The sequence below is a fragment of the Chiloscyllium punctatum genome, chromosome 10, assembly GCF_047496795.1.
Source record: "Chiloscyllium punctatum isolate Juve2018m chromosome 10, sChiPun1.3, whole genome shotgun sequence".
In the NCBI taxonomy this organism is placed as follows: Eukaryota; Metazoa; Chordata; class Chondrichthyes; order Orectolobiformes; family Hemiscylliidae; genus Chiloscyllium; species Chiloscyllium punctatum.
This window is the reverse complement of record NC_092748.1, coordinates 111,352,297-111,357,639: the sequence shown is the minus strand read 5'-3', so window position 1 is coordinate 111,357,639 and position 5,343 is coordinate 111,352,297.

Genomic DNA, 5,343 nt, shown 5'->3' with positions numbered 1-5,343 from the left:
GTGCAGTGTCTCTTCATCAGTTCTGATGAAGGGTCACAGGACTTGAAACGTTAACCCTGCTTTCGTCACACAGGTGCTGCCAGATCTGCTGAGTTTTTCCAGCAAATCTTGTTTTCGTTTTGGATGTCCAGCAACTGCTCACCTTTGTCATACTTAACCTCTCTTCCGACCTTGTGATGGAGGGAAGGTCATTGGTGAAGCAGCTGAAAATGGATGGCTCATAGGCATTCCCCTCGTGGTATTATCACTGGATTGTTAATCCAGAGACTCAGGTAATAATCTAGCCGATGTAGCCTCGAATCCTGCCAAGGCAGATTGGGGAATTTGAATTCAAAATAAAAATCTGGATTTGAGAGTCTAATCGATAGCCATGGGCCCATTGTTGAGAAAAACCCAATGTTCCTTAGGGAAGCAACCTGGTCTACATGTGACTCCAAACCCACAGCAATGTGGTTGACTCTTAACAGCCTGCTGGGGATTAATGCTGGCTAGACAGAGATGCCATCATCCTGTGAATGAATAGAAGAAAACTCCCTGCAGAGATGTCCTGGAGCTGAAATAACTGATCTCCAATAACATTTCTTTGTGCCTGGTACAAAGCCAACCAGTGCAGAGTTTCGCCCAGGCTCCTTGATGCCACACTCAGTCAGATGCATCCTTGATGTCAAGGGCTGTCACTCTCCCCTCCCCTCTGGAATTCAGCTCTTTTGTCCATGTTTGAACCAACTCTGTAATGAGGACAGGAGCTGAGTGACCCTGGTGGAACCCAAACTGACCGTCACTGAGCAGGTTATTGCTGAGCAGGTGCTGTTAATGACCCCTTCCATCACTTTACTGATGAGCGAGAGTAGACCGATTGGCGAGGTTGGATTTGTCCTGCTTTTGCAGTATTCAGTGCCCCCAATCCTATCTTGATATCAAATGGAATGAATCAAAATGGCAGGAGGAGACCCATAGAGGAGGCAGAAATGGATCATCCATTCGGCACTTCTGACTGAAGATTGCTGTGAATACTTCAGCTTTATCTTTTCCACAGATGTGCTGGCCTTCTCCTTTATTGAGGATGAGGATATTTGTGGATCCTCCTTCCCCAGTGTGTTGTTTGATTATCCACCACCATTCAGGGCTGCATGTGGCAGCACTGCAGAATTTATATCCGACCCGATCGTTGTGGGTTTGCTTAGCTCTGTCTATCACTTACAGAGAAAGTATATTCCTGTCGGGGTGAAAGGGAAGGCTGGTAGGTATAGGGAAGGCTGGTAGGTATAGGGAATGCTGGATGACTAAAGAAATTGAGGGTTTGGTTAAGAAAAAGAAGGAAGCACATATAAGGTATAGACAGGATAGGTCGAGTGAATCCTTAGAAAAATATAAAGGAAGTAGGAGTATACATAAGAGGGAAATCAGGAGGGCATAAAGGGGACATGAGATAGCTTTGGCAATTAGAATTAAGGAGAATCCAAAGGGTTTTTACAAATATATTAAGGACAAAAGGGTAACTAGGGAGTGAATAGGGCCCCTCAAAGATCAGCAAGGCGGCCTTTGTGTGGAGCCACAGAAAATGGAGGAGATACTAAATGAATATTTTACATCAGTATTTACTGTGGAAAAGGATATGGAAGATATAGACTGTAGGGAAATAGATGGTGACATCTTGCAAAATGTCCAGATTACAGAGGAGGAAGTGCTGGATGTCTTGAAACGGTTAAAGGTGGATAAATCCCCAGGACCTGATCAGGTGTACCCTAGAACTCTGTGGAAAACTAGAGAAGTGTTTGCTGGGCCTCTTGCTGAGATATTTGTATCATTGATAGTCACAGGTGAGGTGCCGGAAGACTGGAGGTTAGCAAACGTGGTGCCACTGTTTAAGAAGGGCGGTAAAGACAAGCCAGGGAACTATAGACCAGTGAGCCTGACCTCAGTGGTGGGCAAATTGTTGGAGGGAATCCTGAGGGACAGGATATACATGTACTTGGAAAAGCAAGGACTGATTCGGGATAGTCAACATGGCTTTGTGTGTGGGAAATCATGTCTCACAAACTTGATTGAGTTTTTTGAAGAAGTAACAAAGAAGATTGATGAGGGCAGAGTGGTAGATGTGATCTATATGGACTTCAGTAAGGCATTTGACAAGGTTCCCCATGGGAGACTGATTAGCAAGGTTAGACCTCATGGAATACAGGGAGAACTAGCCATTTGGATACAGAACTGGCTCAAAGGTAGAAGACAGAGGGTTGTGGTGGAGGGTTGTTTTTCAGACTGGAGGCCTGTGACCAGTGGAGTGCCACAAGGATTGGTGCTGGGTTCTCTACGTTTTGTCATTTACATTAATGATTTGGATGCAAGCATAAGAGGTATAGTTAGTAAGTTTGCAGATGACACCAAAATTGGAGGTGTAGTGGACAGCGAAGAGGGTTACCTCAGATTACAACAGGATCTGGATCAGATGGGCCAATGGGCTAAGAGGTGGCAGCTGGAGTTTGATTCAGATAAATGCGAGGTGCTGCATTTTGGGAAAGCAAATCTTAGCAGGACTTATCCACTTAATGGTAAGGTCCTAGGGAGTGTTGCTGAACAAAGAGACCTTGGAGTGCAGGTTCATAGCTCCTTGAAAGTGGCGTCACAGGTAGATAGGATAGTGAAGAAGGCGTTTGGTATGCTTTCCTTTATTGGTCAGAGTATTGAGTACAGGAGTTGGGAGGTCATGTTGCAGCTGTACAGGACATTGGTTAGGCCGCTGTTGGAATATTGCATGCAATTCTGGTCTCCTTCCTAGCGGAAAGATGTTGTGAAACTTGAAAGGGTTCAGAAAAGATTTACAAGGATGTTGCCAGGGTTGGAGGATTTGAGCTATAGGGAGAGGCTGAATAGGCTGGGGCTGTTTTCCCTGGAGAGTTGGAGGCTGAGGGGTGACCTTATAGAGGTTTACAAAATTATGAGGGGCATGGATAGGATAAATAGACAAAGTCTTTTCCCTGGGATCGGGGAGTCCAGAACTAGAGGGCATAGGTTTAAGGTGAGAGGGGAAAGATATAAAAGAGACCTTAGGGGCAACTTTTTCACGCAGAGGGTGGTACATGTATGGAATGAGCTGCCAGAGGATGTGGTGGAGACTGGTACAATTGCAACATTTAAGAGGCATTTGGATGGGTATATGAATAGGAAGGGTTTAGTGGGATATGGGCTGGGTGCTGGCAAGTGGGACTAGATTGGGTTGGGATATCTGGTCGGCATGGATGGGTTGGACCAAAGGGTCTGTTTCCATGCTGTACATCTCTATGACTCTATGACTCTATAACTTACTGCCTATGCCATGTGGAATGCAAGTAGCCCTCTTTGGTAGCTTCATCGGGTTGACATCGCACTTTCAGGTATGCCTGGTACTGCTCCTCCAAGCCCTCCTGCACTCTCCATTGAACCAGGGTTCACCCACCTCGATTGATAGAAGAGCATAAAATGCAGGAACAGGAGTAGACCATTCAACCCATTGAGTCTGCTCTGCCAATCACTGAGATCATGGCTGATCTGATAATCCTCAACTCCACTTTCCTGCCTGTGCCCCATAAGCCTTGGTTTCCTTATTGATTAAAAATCTGTCCATATTGAGCTTGAATATATTCAATAACCCAGCCACAACAGCCATCAGCAGTAAAGAATTCCACAGGTTAACCACTCTCTGGGAGAAGAAATTCTTCTTCTCCTGTTTCTTCAACAGGCAGCACAGTGGTTCAGTGGTTAACACTACTACCTCACAGTGCCAGTGACCCAGGTTCAATCCCCAGCTTTGGGTGACTGCCTGTTTGGAGTTTGGACGTTCTCCTTACATCAGCATGAGCTTCAGCTAAGTGCTCTGGTTTCCTCCCATTGTCCAACAATGTGCAGGATAGGAAGGTTAGCCATGGGAAATGTAGGGTTACAGGTTTAGGGGGGCTGCTTTTTGGTGGGTCAGTATGGGCTGCTTCCACTCAATAAGGATTCCACAACCTCTTATTCTGGGAATATGCCCACTGATTCCCAACTCTCCCACAAGGGCAAGCAACTTTTCCACATCTACCCTGATAAGTTCTGTAAGAATCTTGTATGATCCAATAAGGTCACCTCTCATTCTTGAATCCCAACCTCCCCACATAGAACAGTCCTTCCGTGCCTGGCATCAATCTTCTCTGGACCGCCTCCAAAGCCAGGATATCTTTCCTTAGATAAGGAACTCAAAACTCTTCCAAACTTCAGGAAGGATGTACTGGCCCTGGAGTGGGTCCAGAGGAGGTTCGTGAGAATGATTCCAAGAGTGAAAGGCTGAACTTATGAGGAATGTTCGATGATTCTGGGTCTATACTCAATGGAGCTGAGAAGGATGAGGGTGGACCTAACTGAAACATACAGAATATTGAATGGCCTGGACAGAGTGGACATTGGAAAGATGTTTTCATTGGTAGGAGAGACTAGGACCTGAGGGCACAGTCTTAGAGTAAAGGGGAGACTTTTAGAACGGAGATAAGGAGAAACGTCTTCAGCCAGAGAGTGGTGAATCTTTGCAATTCATCGCCACAGAAAGTCGTGGAGGCCAGGTCATTGAGTATAGATAGGTTCTTGAGTATCAAGGGGAACAAGGGTTACAGGGAAAAAGCGGGAGAATGGGGTTGAGAAACTTATCAGCCATGATTGAATGGCAGAGCAGTTTTGATGGGCCGATTGGCCTAATTTCTGCTCCCATGTCTCATGGTCTTATAACCTCACATCTGATCCCCTCACCACCTGCCGCAGGCCCAGTCTAGTAGTAACGTTCTTTAGGACCTGACCAGCTCATTCAGTCGTACTGAGCCACTCTTGGTGGTGGACATTGAAACACTCCACTCAGGGTACACTCTGTTCCCTTGCTACCCTCAGTTCATCCTCAAGTGCTGTTCAACATGGCGGAGTACTGATTCATCAGCCAAGGGATGGGGCGGGTACATGGAGGAGGAAGTTTCCTTGCCTACGATTGACCTGATGCCGTGAGATTTAATGGGCAGGAAATTAGTGTTGAGGACTACAATGACAGCTTCCGCACAATTTACACCATAGTTGCACCACCTCTGCTGGGTCTGTCCTGCTAGTGGGACAGGACATATCCAGGCATGGTGATGGTATTGTCTATAGGATATGACGCTGTGAGTATGACTATGTCAGGCTGCTGCTTGATGAGTCTGTGTGATAATGTTGGCTCTAGCCCCCAGATGTTAGTAAGGAGGACTTTGCAGAGTTGACAGTTTCTGTCATTGTCTTTCCTGGTGACAACGTCAACGCCAAGTGTTCTGTCTAGTTTAGTGGTTTTTCAGTCTCTGCTAATGTCACGCAAAGTCA